Below are 17,450 nucleotides of genomic sequence, written 5' to 3'. Positions count from 1 at the left end.
GCCATATTTAACACGTCACATCCTAGATCAGCTCTACTGGGGTCTAATTTATGATTGAAGTCGCCTAGTACTAATACTAAGTCCTTCTGATAGTCATCTGCGTTCTCCTCAATGTCCTTTTTGAATGTGTTCAGATCTACATTATTTTCCTTATATCCAACTCCCTGCATATAAACATTTATGATGATGATATCAGATGATTATGGCCAGTCATGGTGGGTCACAATTTACAACCTACCTCAATCATATAAGTGAGGGGGTTTGAATTGTGACCCACTGCGATTCCATATTTTGAGAATTGACCTATTAGTTCAATGCATTTAGAACATGTCCACGTACAAACTGCAACTACAGTCACTAAATGCATTTTACTGTATTCCAAATAAAAAAAAATGTAAATCCTTACTAATCGCAATTTATGATTTCATATTTTGAATCTTTGAACATCAGGCCTAGAGTTCTCACATGTTTTCTTGTGTCATTGTGTTCAATTTCACATATACTTCCCTCTGCGATTTCTACACACTCGTGTGCTTATCAATTCTTTGTTTCAATATTCCCATTTCAGACAGTAATAATATCATTCTTCTCATAATTTTCAGGGGAACCTTACAACTGACGGGACACATCTTTTGAAGTAGCTGTTTATGATTTACAAAAGGGATCAATTACTTAATCACTAAATCAAGGATTTGTTATGTCTGCTTCATTTCCAGGAGTATGTTTTTGACATTGGTGTCAACCATTTCTCCGGCCCCCAGCTCTAAGTCCACTGTAGATTTATCCTCCCCCTGGAGGAGGGTTTTGGAAGCACCTCCCCTAAAAGGATAACATTGTTTTTGCTCTCCTTTACCCAATATGGAGCCTGGACCACTGAGCCAAGCCTTTCTAAATACAGGATTGTTTGAACACTACACTAAACCTGCATGTGACTTGACGGAGTTAGTGGTGTCTGCTTGGCCAAGTGTCCAAATCAGCTCTTGCCAGATTGGTGACAAAATTTAAATACCATCTAGCTGGGGGTAGCAATCAAGAATTCCATATGCTGTGCTGTGAGATTAGCTTTGGGGGCCCACGTCTGCTCCAGTCTCCCAACAACATGTGATAAATTGAGTGTTATATGCTGTGGTTTCTGATTCCCTGTTAGTATTAAATGCACCAATTTAGCACCGGGAATATATACGCTGCTCATCTCTGCCTCCTCCATGTTGGGACTTCCTCACTTCTCCTGATATCTTTAACTGTGATGTGTAAGGGCCACAGTGCCCAGGCACCACACCGCCACACTGTCACACTGCCACACCTTGAGGGTGCCTTGATCAAGTCAGGCCTTGCATGTATCCGCATGTTCTGGAGTCCAAGACACCCCCCATCCCTGTCATGTCCTCTGATGCACACCTCAGGAATCTCTTGGCTCTGCAGACCTCATTGAAGTAGTGCAGCCCTGGCATCAACAGGTGGTGATTGTGGAGCAACTGTGCAGCTTGGCTGAAGACTCCAACTGTGGCCTCTCCCTCATAGGCCCAAAGCATTCCCACAGGCCTTGGCCCTCCATAATGTTGCTTATTGGAGTGCCAAAAACCGGAATTCTCTCAGCCGCTATCAATATGGAAGTAGGGTCACCTGCTGATGCCTTTCACGCAAGATTAGGGGTATATAGGATACTTATTGTTGGACCGGTGGCCTTTGGGCTCAGAGCTGCTCTTTCAAGTGGCCCTCCTGGTGAACCGATCTGCCTCCCTCATTTTCAAACATGATTGTCGGAAGTAAGCAGTATTTATTGATGCAGCAGTATTCAAACCAATAACAAGGAATGCATCTACAAACTGAAGTACTTGAAACGGAGGGCAGAAGGGAAACACTGACAGATGCTGTGGTAAATACATTGTGCAGCAGAAAAGATATGATGTATATCTACCATTAATCAATAATTATTTTCTATATCTTGACCTAGTCTCAGCTCAATGCAAGGAAACAGTGTAGAAAGCAGTGCAGTACTCTACTTGAAGAGGCAAAAGGCCCTGCATCATTAACAGAAAAAAAAGTTTGGTGGGCTGAAGAATAGATTTACAGGGCTATGACTGTACACTAGACTGGAAGCATGTATAGAGCAGAGAGTGGGAGACAAGCAAATGCCCCTAGAGATGCATTGGAGGTCTTACCTAATGTCATCAGTGTTCTAACATGGGAAAGCAGAGAGCTAGCTAAAGACAATGAACCAGCTCATGTGGAGGCTGGTAAAGGCCCTCTGCTCCAAAATCCCAATGTTTATATTTCTGTTTCTTCCTTTTTAATTTTGAACATTCTACCACCAGTGATATGTTTCTATTGTATTATAGCCCTAAGTCAAACGGCAACAAATCTGCATAGTGTATTGGACGCGCGCTCCATCGTGGCTGGCCTGAAATCGAGCCTTGGTCCTGGTCAACCACCAGTAAAGACTATTTGGAGCTGTACTTTTTTTTATAAACATCTTTTTGTTAAACAGACTCATGATTTCCCATACATTGCACTACAAGCACACACAATTGACCGTTTTGATACATTGGTACCTATAAAGTTTCATCATAGCCAGCACAACATCGAAAGTACAACCCAGTTCTTTCAGGTTATCGCATCATTGACATTGGTCTAATCAAACAGTCTAAGACTCTGACTCGCCTTTATGCACAAGTCTCGCCTGTTCCCGCTGACTCGCACACTGGCGATATCTCCCCAATGTTTCTATAAGTCTCCCAGGGGAACCACATTTTTTCTTACATCCCCTGCTATCATATATAACCTTTTCCGTTTGGTAGCACCAGTCAAGATCAGTCACAGTTGGGGAGATGGATGACCCCCATCGATGCGCTATGCTACGCTTTGCCACTCCGGCGGCTAGGGTAAGCCAGGCTCTCATATGCGTAGGGCTTTATTTTTTCTTGGAGCTTTTTGCCTTAATTCAATAAAAATTTGGACCTCTGGTCTGCCTTATAGGATTTTTGTTCATTTGGTGTCATTTTGGATTTGTTTACTGTGTTGTATTTTTGAATTGTTAACTGTTTTGGTACTTCTATATGCTTTGCACATTTGATCTTATTTAAATCTAGCAGCTCATTGCCACAGGGGCTGTGCTCATGTATATATTATTAAGACCTTTGTCTGGAGATAAAGGTTAGTGACGTAATTACTTCTGCTGGACAACCTCTCACATATATTAATAATTAACTTTCTTGCAGTGGCCACTGTTTTATTTTGTGAACCAGCCCACATACTGATAGTATATTAATAATAACCAAGGCTGTATTTAAAAAAAAGAAAAGCTTTTACATTTTCTGAACATTCATTGACAGCAGGCAATGGTACCATGGTCATCTACTTTCTCCCTCAGAAGAGGAGGGGATCAAAGGTGACCCAGTTACCACTCCAACTTGGGAGTCAGTGGTTTGCAACTGGACTTACACATACAAACCCTAAATAACTCTTTATTTAACTATCACCCAACACATTTACAGGGTGGGGTTGGGCCAGTGAGGCTTTTTGACTCCTTGTTTTATGTCTCCAATACCATTATTGATATACACCACCAGGCACTTCAGAGCTGAAGTCAAAAAGACATGGGCTGCATTTGCTAGGGTCACAGCTTGGGGAATCCTGAGCTTTGCCAGACTGATAACTTCACAGGCTTCAGGGCCTTCATATCATGATCCCTGCAAATGCTGAATCATTGCTTAGCTGGCTGTGAGTGTGCATCAGCTCATGAAAAACAACTGGATGCAGTCTACTGCTGGAACCCCCATCCTTAAAATGGAGCAACTCATGGCACAATCCTATTCAGGTAGTGAAGCCAGAATCTGGAACACATTACCTCATTACTTGCCAACTTTTAAAACGGACCTGAAAGCCCTTCTCCTCCAACGATATTTTGGCTAAGACATTGCAATTAATCTTGGCATAGACATCTACACTACCTTCATCTCATCAGCGACATATGACCTTTTCACTGCTGTATATATCGCTTGTACATGTGGTTTTTGTGTAATGATCTACCATTTTGTAAGTCTTGACTACTGCAAACATTTTTGGTAGGCTTTGGTAATTTTATACCAGCTGTAATTTCCATGCAATTAAATGTTTCTATTGTAAAGCGCTCTAGCAATTTTGGGTAGTGTGCGCACTATAAAAAAAATATAAATAAATAAAAATTTGAGTACTGAATTTCTTAGCATGTGTTGAGTTAGAAATAAAATACTACCTTTTCATAAAAAGCAAGTATATTTGTTGGCATTGATTTATTGCTTATACTGTTTGTATTTGGAGTTATGAGTTGAGCTCACCCACCGATAGCTGCATCTCATTGAGGGAGCTTTGACTGCTCTACTACAGGGTATGGTAGGGGTACTTGTCTGAGTGGAGTGGGATCCATATTAGGCCGAGCCATAGGACATCAGGAGTAAAAAGCCTCAACCACCACATTGTGCTCTGTAACCCCTGCATGTCCAGTAGCCCTCTGAAAGGGGTTCTGAAATTAGCTATCATTATTGGTGGCTCATGTGATGTTACTTCTACTAATTATGGACTCAGCATGCTGAATGCTGGTATGGGATGAGCCAGGACAGTGAAGCTAAGGGAATAAAATGCATTTAATGTAGTTCAACTGAAGAGAGATTACCTTTGTGGAGGTGGAAGAGGTGTGGGTAATTAATGAGGAGGGCCGGGCTTTAGACCACAGTCGGGATAGATGGTATTGTGGGTGAAAGGTTGTTAGTAGAGCGGGCATCTGGTAAGTGAGGGGGTTATTGAGGTCTGCATGAGGGAGAGTATCAGGAGGAAGGGGAGAAGATTTGATTTGATTTGATTTTTAGATTTATAAAGCGCAACGATTGCCAGAGGGCGTCTTGGCGCTTGACTTGGCTGGACGTATATGAAGAGCAGAGCCACCTTAACTAGCAGGACTCCTCAGTCAGTTCGCGAAAAGCCCTGTTTTTAAAGATTTTCTGAAGGAAATGAGAGAGGTGCTGTTTTTAATCACTAGTGGTAGAACATTCCAGGTTTTTGCAGTTCCTATTAGAAAACCTCTGCCTCCCCATCGTGCCGGTCTGTACCTGGGTATTTGAAGCACTTTTAACTGCGAGGATCTGAGATTTCTAGGTGGCACATAACATTTCAAATGTGATTTCAGATATAGGGGACCTCTGCCCTGGAGTGCTTTAAATGCAATACATTGCGATTCAAATATTATTCTTTTTTTACTGGTAACCAGTGCAGCGCTCCTAGTCGATGTGACACAGATTCATATTTCGGAATGTCCAATATCAGTCTGGCTGTAGCGTTCTGCAAGCGTTGCAGTTTTTGTAGTTATTAGGCCTGGATCCCCACATAGAGGGCGTTGCAATAATCCAACCTGGACAGCGCTAAGGTGGTTACTAGAGTTTTTAGAGCATTGGCAGGGATAAAGGAGCGAATCTTCCTGATCATTTTCAGAATACCCCAGAAGGTGGCAGAGGGGTTATTGATCTGGCTGTCAAAGGTCAGTCTATTGTCAAAGATCACACCTAGATTTTTACCCTTAACGAAAGGTGTTGGGGAATCTCCCAGGTTAGCCGGCCACCATTTCGGCGACCAGATTTCCTGTACTCGGGATCTCAGAAGCCGCTTTTCAGGTGAGCGGATAGGATGTTTGGCGCGAGTATTTTGTTTAAGATCTGAATAGCAATAGATTAGATCGGTGGTAATTTAAGATTTTTTATCTTTAGGTCACCTATTGAGTTGACGACTTTCATAAAGGATTTGCTGGCAATCGGATACTTTGTAACTAATATTGTGGATGTAAATTAGGGTAAGTCGGAAGGAACTTTTTTGTAGCCTTTGATTTGGTGCGTTTGCTTTATTTTAGTGTTACTAAATTCTATATGTTGTTGTTTCAGGTGCTCTTTACTTAGGCCTTTTGCTTGGTTGGCCATTCTATGAATTTGCTGCATTTGGGTTGTGATATTGGGACTTGTGATTATTATCAAGTCTTAACAGGTATTTACTTGACTTCATGACTACCGTGATTGATTGTGCCTCATGTGTGACGCAATGATTAATATTGGGTTATTTGCACCAATATAGGTTTGCAGTTTTTCGTGAAATTAAGGTACAGACATTTTCTTTTAAATTATTTGCAGCATGAGACTCACACGGGTGGGTGAGTAGAATCTTTAATAGGTATATTTCTGCTGACACCATTGCTGAACTGTGTTCCCCATAATTACTATTATGTTTTAGGATCTATACTTTATACTGATGTCTCAACATTATTTATTCATTGTTATTCTCATATTTGCCTGTCACTGAACCGTTTATCCCTTTGCTCTGAGTTTTAAGGAATTGTGGGGTATATTTTTTGTGTGTTTTTTTGCCGCTATTTCCCTATACATTTGTTATTTGTGTTACTTCCAGCCCTGAGGAAGTCGTATGGGTTAATCCCCTCCAACCGACGAAACGCGTTGGGGAGTGAAAGAATTTTGCCAATAAACAAAGAAGAACTGAAGCTTTCGCTGCATTTGATTTGTTGAAATATTCACTTATTGTATAGCGTGTGCATCAACTTCATTTTGACCAGATTAGAGGGTTAGAGCCCAACAGCAGGACTTCAGATATCAAGCATGTGTGAAAAAGCACAGAAGGAGGAGTATTCATAAGGGGTAATGGAGGATGAGGATTCTTTGAAGAAAAATGTACTTTGGGACATAGGGTAGAAACACAATATATTCTCATAGAGGAGGAGATTGGATCTGTAAATGTGTGCACACGAGTGAGTGCGACAAGGAAAATCTGGGTGAGTCAATTAAAAATACGTTCTTCGACTAGGGTGCTGGAAGAATGTTAAATTCACACAGAGGAAATGCAGCTTATGCATTTAGATGTCCCGTCGATTTCCTACTCCCCCTTCTGACTCAGGCCCCTTTCTGATTCTGGCCCTGTGTTACTGCCTTACATTATATCATAACTCCACCCCAACTTCTTTTACTCACATTGCTCTGGTTTCATGACTCCATCTTTTTCTGCTATTCCCTTCTAGACCATAATGTGCTATTGGACCTGGCCCTCTCTGCAGGGTCACTCCAGATGTTTACCTTCCTCAGGTTCCTTTGCTGAAATCACTTATGTTGGCTTATAGGTGTCTGTGTACCTTTTCCCTGTTAATCAGTGGAAAAATACTTGTGCTTTCTTTCCATGATGCTTGGTTAAATTGGTCTATACCTAACTGACATATTCAAGTTGCTTCTAAGTCCCTAGTAAATGGTACTAGGTGTGTCCAGGGCCTGTAAATTAAATGCTGATAATTTGTAGCAGTACTCATCTCATTCTACCACCCACATTAGCAGCCTTGGAAAACATGTCTCAGGCCTGCACTACACCCAGTCGCACAGCTTTAAACTGACATTTTGACCTGATAAAATAGACTGCTTGCCCAGCCAAAACCTTCCTTTGTTATGCTTATAAGTCACACCTAAGGTCGGCCCTAAAGGCTCATTAGGAGGGGTACGTGTTATCTAAAACATGTTTTCACTGTTTGTAATTTAAAATTCTATTCAATGGTGAAGTCAGATTCTATTCCATTTTTAGAACATTGGCATTTTTCTGCCCTAAGCCAATGTCCCGATACTATCAGGGTCATCGGTCACATCACTGAATAGCTCTGCTGGTGTAGTTGGCTATTGCTTCTAGACAGCAAGACACAGGGATTCTAGGCGTGGAGGTAGAAGGATTCAGAGTGGCTGCAGAGGAGCTGTGCCCTGGCAGCACACAGGCCGGAACCTGACATCAGGCCTGCCCTGCCTTTTGTCATCATAGACAGTTTGGAGCCAAACACAGGGGAAGAAGTGACCAGAACTAGTTTTAGGGGTAGGTCAAGGAATTCCCCTACACAATTGCTGATGCCAGGTATAAAAATGGGACCTTCAGAGCCACTCTTCAGAACACATCTGGATCTGTGAAAGATTCAGAAGTGGGACTGCCTGCTGACAGGACTGCCTGCTGCTTGAAGGACTGTATTGCTTTATGAAGAAGGAAGATTGGGCCTGCTTGCCTTGATCCAAGGCTAACCAGAGTGACTCCAAGGGTCATTTGGCTGACCTTCCGTTTGAGTTTTTGGGAGACAACAAGCTTCCAAATGCCTGCCTAGCAACTGACCAGCTGGCCAACACCAAATGTACCTCACTAGCCCTGCCTGAGCCTTGTTGCTGGCCTCTGCTGGAATGACTCCTGATTGCCAAGAGGAGCCCCCTATGTCCTGGACTCTTGTCTGGCATCAGAGAGCACCCCTCCTTGTTTAACTTCAGATTCCATCAGATCCAGCACAGGGTCCCACAAATCTCTGCAGCTCCAAACCAAAGCTTTTATCTAAGGAGCCATAGAGCAAAAATAAGTCATGCAGAGCCATCCCAAGCAGAAAAAACCCCAACACTTCATCAAATCCAACATAGGCCCTCGCTGGCTCCGCAGAGCAGTGCAACTCTTACCTGACTGCTTAATCAGATCTGACGCCAATGATGCAAAGCCGAGCAAAGCCTCACCACCCCAGCTGACTGAGGCTGTGATGTAAAGTCTTGCAAAGAAACGCTGGCCAGACGTTGCATCGAGGACATAAGTTATCTCTCTTAGAGGGTTGAAATTGGTTCTGTACCTAGCTTACTCTCCATTGACTTTGACCAGATACACAGTTAGCAAGTTGACCTTTTGGTGCTATAAACTACAACCCCAAATACTAAAATCTGTGGCTCTACTGATTGGATTTTGATTATTTTGGTGTCATCCTATTTATTACAATTTACTCATTTACTACTTTCAAATTGGTTCCTGATATTGAAAGTCAATAGCTAATATGCAATATCAAGAATAAATATTTCATCATAATTCACATTTTTCTTCAGCTTTCCAACTCAACCCTCCTATTTATCAAATAACTTGGGAGGCAGCAAGGATAGCACTTTAGAGAACATGTGTCACTCTTCGACTGCCAAATTAGTGACTTAAAACATCTTTCTCACGTGTAAATAGTGATCTTTTCATGGCACTGATGTCCATCTTCATAGCAAGGGATAGGTAAGGAAACTATAGGGCATGAAAAGAAGGGAAGTGCACCAGCACAGACTATTATGAACATGCAACTTTATTCCAGTTTGCATGAATCCCGTCATTTACTTGCTAGATGTAAATACCTCATTATTCAGTATGAAGAAGATCTTCTGAGATTCCAAATTTCCCTTGGGACATGCTGCCTGGGCCATCTGACATGGATAGCTTGGGCTGGAGCCTTTATAAAGGAGACTGTTGTCTCTATAAAATAACCACTAGATACATCTATATGGTATTCAGTAAATGGTTGGGACTTCCAGGCACTTAGAATGTAAATCATCCTAAACAGGGTGTTGATAGAAAAGATGTGGAGAACAAGTGAAGAGCCAGAGTGACTATTTAAAAAGAGGAAGCTTATTTTGCTCTCTGATTTACCATATGCTGTCAGTCATCATGGATTCCGCTACAATGGACGCCTTACTTCAAGTAAGCCAACAAAATGTTCTGTGGGTCTTGAATTATCAGAATAGTGTGTTTATTTTAGGCAGAATACCTACTCCAAAACAGGATGCAACACAATGTTTAGTTGTTTACCTGCCCTATCAGCTTCACATTGTTTATGCTCTCAACTTAAAAACTTGCATGATGTATCCTAAACACACTGCTTTTAATGCGTCCTTGGGCCACAATAACTTATTCTGTATCACACTTGTTGGCCACAGTCAAGGGAGGTTTGTCCACAGGTTGAAGGGGTGGGGGGATGTGACTTTACTGTGATGTTTTGAACTGTTCACTTGTGATAGAGAAGGTCTCCCTTTAACTGGATACACCCGGTAGAAAGAGGGAGAGGGGTTGCAGTTATTAGTAGGTGTAGTTAATTTTGGGTGATTGTCTAGAAGATTTGGTGTTACATACAGGCACCTTCTATTTTTTTTATATGTTAAATATTTGAAAGAACAGGATCCTAGCTCAAATGTTGGCTGTTGTAAGAAAGGGGCTCCAAGGCCAATGAGAAGTGTAGCCCTGGATCTGTGGAGAGGTGACTATAAACTCTTTACTTCTCCTTTTTACAATGTACGTGTAGCAGAGTAGATGCTTACATCAATGGGTTTAGATGTGTAATAGAGGTTCTAATGATGTCAGAAGCCACACGCAATCCGCACATAGATCTAGCAGCTGCCACTTGACTAGTACAGTTGGGAGGCAAAGGATGGGGCTTCTCAGGGGCAGCATTCGAAGTGTGGGATCCAGCAGTAAATAGTTTGCTTCTCAAGTGCTCAGCAGAGCTTAACTAGCTCTTTTAATGCATATACTCATTTTACATATCTGAGTGCTGCTTACTAATTTGTTGAATTGAATTGAAATTAAATCTCATGGTTTTGGATAAAGATTCTGAGGTATATTTAACTATTTTTCACGCAAAGCAGTGCAGCAAGAAAAGTTGCTGCACTGCGTTATGTGAAAGAGAGGACACCCTATCTGCTAAAGATAGTGCCTAGTGCTGGTGCACTGTGTAATGCCTAGCACCTTTGCAGGCACCTTACACTATGGTGCAAGGGTTACTGCATTACAGTCAGGATAGTTTTTGTGCCGGTAGAAAGAGGAAGCACCGAGGACACATACAAATATTTTCCTAGTTCAAAGAGGTGTAGTTTTAGGGCATTTCCAGGAGTACACAATTTAGTGAATATGGGATTGCTTCAAAATCCATGGGTAGATGCATCGGAACTCCACTCATAGAACTCCTCCATGACGCAATGTATGGCAGTTCATTGTATTACTATTTTTTACTAAACCGCGCAAATTGACTCTGCGAGTCTTCATAAATCTCTAGAAATTTTTCTAGTGGGGGTGCGCCAGAAAAATGACACAACTCCAATGCAAGAGCTTAGTAAACCTGCCCCTCCGTGCATATCTTGGTACCATTTTGTACTAATACTTTGCAGTTGATTGGATTGACTGATTGATTGATTAGAGCCAGATTCCTGATCTGCTTTGTAAGGTTGTGAAGCTCATCCTGGCACAGCATGGAAGAGCAGTGGGTACTGTGTACTGATGGAAGGACGTGAAGAAAGCACATCAGTTTCGCAGCTAGCACTATGCTACAGTGGACCTCCTTGTGGGTTAGGTGGTAACTTAAAGAAGAAAGGAAGAGAGGACAGAAGTGTTAAGGTCAAGAAGCGCAGATAAACATTGTTGTCTGCTGGCCAGAAATACATGTGTGGAAGACAGAAGACTAGATGTGCAGTGTTAGGCTGTAAGCCTATGCATCGAGCTTCACGTGTGTAGGGAGCGGGCAGTGGGGGGCAAGGAAACATGCATGATGGGTAACAGCAGAGAACATCTGGAAGTAGAATGGGACACAGAAGTGCAGACTTGTGTAGTTAGCATTATTGCCCTTAGTTGATGGGAATAAAGCTTGTTAATTGCCCACTGTCTGTTTATGCTCCGTAGGCAATAATACAAGTCCTTCCTATGGATGATTTATTTGGTGCCAGTATGTGCTTGGTTACTCCATATACTAGAACAGAAAAAACAAAGCTACAAAATGGCACCCTTGGGGGCAATATTTGTGAAGCAACACCTTGACCTAAGCTGAAACAGCAGCAATTAAATTGTTCTATGCCCACCCGGGCACATTTGATAGACACTGGTGTAGACTGACAGGTTTCAAGGCAGAGTTATAGTTTTTGTGTTTGACTTTAGTACTCTAGCACTGTTGATACAAAACCAGTTTTAAGTTGAAACAAAATAAAACAGAAAATAGAGTACCAGAAACACAAATGCCAATGAGACTTTTTTATTTATGCGTTGTATTTCTTTCTGGAGTGACTGGAAATAGGATTAGTGCATCAAGCTCAAAAAACACAAAACAAGCCCTGTGCAGCTGAACTTCATTTTGCTATTCTTTCTAACCCTGATGCCTTTGCTTCACATGGTTCTCAAAGCATAGCATCCTCATGAAATTGTTTCTAATCCCAGCGAAAAAGACAAATGACAGGAATTATCAAACCTTTGTTCTGGTGCACTGTCACAAAACGTAAGGCTATCTGGTACAAAGCATGAATTTAATTTCCAATACGAGTACTGATTTGTGCTGGAAAGTAAGCCTAAAGTAACACAACATTACTTGTGTCAAGGGGGTTATCCCTTGTGTGGTACAAGAGTGTTTCCACACAACTACTCCCAACTCCTGAGGGCTCATCACAGAGATCTCTTTTCTCCAAACACTTCTAACTTTACCTGTGCTATAACGGCATAATGAACAACACACATGCAAACTTGAAAACATATTAAACTATGTCTAAGCATTGTATTTTGATTGAAAGGGAGTCTTTCAAGTGCCACACCTATGTTAGATATAGGCTGCACACACATAGTGCACTGATTATGATATTATGTTGTAAATATTTGAGTTGCACCTCAAAGCCTCTGTTTTACAAGATATAATAAGACTCCTCTAGGCTCATACACTGTGTGCATATCCTAGTGCCTGGCAATTGCAAGACAATATTTATTCTAAGGTGCAGATTTAAAAGTTCGTGTTGCAATGTGGCGTGCCCCTCCAGTGTGGCGTGCCTCAGGGCTCCTCTTTGAGACCCACACTATTTAATGTATACATGGCCCCCCTGGAAGATGTGGTGGCTCCATTTGGCATTAAGATCGTCAGCTATGCCGACGACACGCAGTTGGTGGTCTCCCTATCCCAACTGGTGGAGAATCCCGACTCGCTGCATTCCTGCATGTCTAAGGTTCACACCTGGATGTGCGATTCAGCGTTGAAGCTGAATGGTTCAAAGACCGAACTAATTCTGCTCGGACGCAAAACCCCCTCTCTTCCTCTGTCCAGCTGGCCCAGTTGCATGGGAGCTTTGCCGAGCCCTAAAGAAGAGATTAAAAGTTTGGGTTTTTGGCTGGAACGTGACCTGTCCTTTAGGACTCAGGCAAAAAAAATGGCAGGAGTGTGTTTTGGCCTTCTCCGTGCAGCTCGGAAAGTTCTCCCCCTGTTACCTTGGCCGTCTAGGAAGCTGCTTGTGCAGGGGCTTATTGTATCTAGATTAGACTACAGTAATATCATCTTTTTAGGTGCCCCTGAAGTCACGTTTAAGAAACTTCAGCAAGTACAAAATGCTGCGGCTAGGCTTCTTATGAATACACCTAGGACGCAATCAGCCAGACCCGCTCTGATAGCCTTGCACTGGCTTCCGGTGCGCGACAGGGTCAAATTTAAGGCTCTTTGTACTGCGCACAAAATTCTTCAGGGGAAGGGACCTCCTATCCTGCGGAATTTAGCTGTGCCTTATAAAGCTAACAGGGCCCTTCGTTCGGACCGAAAACATCTTCTTCAAGTTCCTAGAGTTACAAGGGCTCGGGCCGGGGGGCGGAGATATTCAGTTAATATAGCCATCCTGTGGAACAATCTTCCCCTGTGTTTGCGCACAGAGACGTGTTTCTTACGTTTCCGGAAACTTCTGAAAACCTATCTCTTTCCGGTTTAAAGCGGTCGAACTGTCAGCTTCTTTTTGTTGGTCACTCTGGAGAAAGCGCTGGGATGCCCGAGGGTAACTATGCGCTATATAAATCTTCCAATCATTCATTCAATGCAGCTCAGAATAAAAAGGGCTAGATTTGAATGTCAGGCGAAAAGTCATCCAACAGTCTGTCGGAGGATCTCCTCCTGACATCCATGGTTTCCCACTGACCACAGAATTATGATGACAGAGCCCATTGGAAGATAAGCCAAAATGTAAACCCTTGAATAACGGTGGAGCCAGCCTCAGGTATGCCATCAGGATTACGATGTAAATTTCCAACAGCCTTTCCATGTTGGCCTTTCTGACATCATAAGGCTGTCAGAAAGTGACTTTGGGACCCGCTAACAGGGACCCATCACCCTTGCCCTCTGCTATGGTGCCTGCCACACGGTGCAGGGAAGTTTACAAACTTCCATTGTTCAATGGAAGCTTATGCTGCAGTCCTTTTCTGCCCCCCGCACAAGCTTCCATAGAAAAATGGACCCATGAGCGGTTGCATCCTAATCCTGCAATCAGACCCTCTGACCTCAAGTCGGGCAGTTCCAAACCATTCCAAACCACAACGGTGTTGTCCACCTGACATTGCAATGAGGTCCAAAGTTATTGCTCTGTTTTACGTCAATGGGAAAATCAAAAACTGCACCACACCAACAAAGATATAAAGCTGTTTTCTCACCCTCAGTGCTTGTGCTATTTTGACTGTCATGCACCTAAACATAAACCAGTGTACCATGGTGATTGTGTTCTGTCAAACACAGGTTTTGTACTGGAAAGGCAGCCTTCCTGTAGAGAAACCTATGCTTGAATACCTTTTCCACTTTCAACTTCATATGTATGATGTACTGTGCAGCCCACATGCAAAGTTTGAACATTTTTGGAAAAAAGAAAACGTTTCTCAAAACTTACACCAGCCTCAAGAAGGCATACACTACCTACCAGTGTTAGTAGATAGGAATTTGCATCAAAAATGCAGGTTAAGCCACTCAGTAGTCGATGTTATCGCTTATTTGTAAATTGGGTCCCAATATATCTTTCTCAATGAAACTCTTTCACCCATAGTATATTGTAAAACATTCCCAAGTTTTGTTCTCTGGACAAAACATGATGGCTTACAAAGGCCACATCTTACTCTCTGTGCTTCACAATGAATGCAGCTGAAACAGCTTCAAATTCTTTGTCAGAAGTATTCATGTTTGCTAGAAAAGGCAGGCCATAATGTGCAACCACTGGCACTGATTCTTCTTAGAGAGTCGGTCTGAGTGCACTCAAACATTCCGTACAAATCTGAGGTGCTGAGAAAGAAGTCACTTCATTAGTCGGGCTTGGAAGCATCGGATGGAGTTACGTGGCTCAGGGACACAATGTGTGGTGTGGACTATTGATCCACAATGCAAGCATTGATTTAAAATGTTTTAGGTGTTTTTAGGAGATAGATTTTGTTAATGTTTTATAAATATAATGGAAGCATTTGGTGTACCCTGGTGTTCTACTCAATTGCAGTTGATCTGGGACAGGATTCAAGTTCCCTACTGATGAAAGTGCAGCTCAAACTGTTTTAAATGCTCTGATTGACTGAGGCCAGAAGTGTGTGGATGGGAAGGGAGTGAGAGCGCCACATTACTGCATGACTGAGCAGTAGGATAAGTGGCTCCTTGAGGTGGGTTAGGTGGTAACTCGTGTAAGGAGTTGAGGGTGCATAAAAGTGCTGAGGTTTGCCAGGAAGGGACCACTGTCCTTCTTTGCTATGCAGAAGGGCATGTTTGGTGAGACCAATGACTATTCTGTCTAGGCTGGGTAAAGCAATTCATCAGAGTGGAAAGGATTAGGAATTAGACAGTAGCGTACAAGGAAATATGCCTGGTGGGATCAGGAAAACATTGGCAGAGTCTTTGGGCACAGAAGATGTGACGCTGTACTACTAGCATTATTGCCCTTAGTTGCAGGGACTACAGTTGACTAATTGCATACCCTCCTAATTTACAACCTACCAAAAAAAGTATTACCTTCACATTGCCAACTATTTTGGTGCCAGTGAGACATGAATAGGTTTATATAGTCTTGTATCTGTTGCTTTGCCCGCCATTTGCTTTCCTTGTATTTTGGGGAGCTGGGTTCCACAACATCCTTAATTGGATTACCTTCCCATTTTATTTGGAGGGCTCTACTGTGAGTTATTATTTTAGTTTATTTTAATTTCTTTACGTTTGCTCTTCTGTTTCTTTAGCCTGTTTGTCCTTCCCTGTAGCTGTGGAGTGAAGGGAATCCTACACTCATGGCAGGAGTAGTGGGACTTCAGTTTGTGTTCTTTTTTATGCTTTGTATGTTGCCATACACCGCCACACATACTCTTGATACACTGCAGCCTGTGCCAATGGCAAGCCTATCTGTCGCTATCCATAACCCAGAGTGGCCCTGCACCAAAAACTGTGTCCATGGTCTATGTTACACCTAGGAGGCACTTCACAACCTACAATCATCTCCTCCTATAATTAGTGTAAGTCACTCCTGTATCTCATACTGTCTCTGACAACCTGACAATAATCCAATAAAATCTCCTATTGGCTCCCTCCAACACTGATGCCTCCATGCCACCTAAGATACATCTCAAATACCTATCCTTAAATGTCTGCTCGCACTGAAACACAGAGAGAAATATATATTTGCTTCTTACTTCTCTTATTTTGCATTGTGACCTGGAGATACCTATTCATGACAACTACAAAATAAATCATGTAGGCCACCCTAATACTTTGTGGGAGGGATAACACTTACTCCAAGCCTACTACATCTCATCTACTTCACATTTCACTCATGCCGAACATATGATCTTCCAGTTGACACCGTCTCCCAAATATATTTTGTGACTTTGAGACGGCCAGCAAACAAAAGTAGTAGAATATTTTGATTTGCTTGAAGTACTTGGCCTCAAACTCATATTCAACCACCACCTCCTAGATCTAGCATTCACCAATGTAAAATGTTTAATGGCAGTGCCTGATTTATCTATCTCTTGCCGCAATCATTACAATGTCCCTTTAATATAAATTGTCACTCCCATATCCCGATACTCAGAGGCCACCTATTGTACCTAAAGTATGGACAAAAAACGATTTTCCAGATTCTTCTCTAGCCTTCTTATGTAATCTCCCTCCTGGTCAGACAAATCTGACAAAATAACATTCTTGCTAAACACTTTTACACCAGACTGACCAGTGTCATTGAAATGGATGCAACCTTGAAAAAATGTTCAACACATAGGAGAACATGTTCTGCTACCTAGTAATTAGGTATATGGCCTAGTTCTACACAGTTTGAATTCCCAACCCACAGGTGCAGGGACATTGAGTTCAATGAGTAGTAAATTCCAGGTTATTGTGGTTCCACACAGCTCACTGAGCATACCTGCCGATGTGGATCCATACTTGTCTGGTTACTAACTGGAAACAAGGGTCATCAAGATGATCGTTCATTAACAAGTTACACACTAAAGGATCAATGACATATTAATTTTTAAATGTTATTTTTATAACTCAAAGATGTTATGTTATGCTAACTAAGTTTATAAAGCGTGCAGCTGCATCAGCAAAGAGGCGTCCCGGCTCTAACAGTAGAGGGACAGAAACTAAAAAGCTGGATGAAAAGGCAAAGGAAACCGTGGGCAAAAAGAAGCAAAATTAGATCGCTGGAAAAAGAAAGGTCTTGATTGGTTTATGGAAGGTCAGCAGGCTATCCATGCTGCAAATGTGAAGAGGCAGCGAGTTCCATAGCTTAGCTGCCAAACAATGAAAGGACCACCCCCCAATATGGAGACGTTTCACGTGGGGAATCACGACCAAGTGTTGCCCCAGGAGCGCAGCTGGTAGCGTCCAG

This window comes from Triturus cristatus, chromosome 6, assembly GCF_964204655.1.
Source record: "Triturus cristatus chromosome 6, aTriCri1.1, whole genome shotgun sequence".
NCBI classification, from domain to species: Eukaryota; Metazoa; Chordata; class Amphibia; order Caudata; family Salamandridae; genus Triturus; species Triturus cristatus.
The sequence above is the reverse complement of the archived record's forward strand: the minus strand, read 5'-3'. Positions refer to the sequence as shown.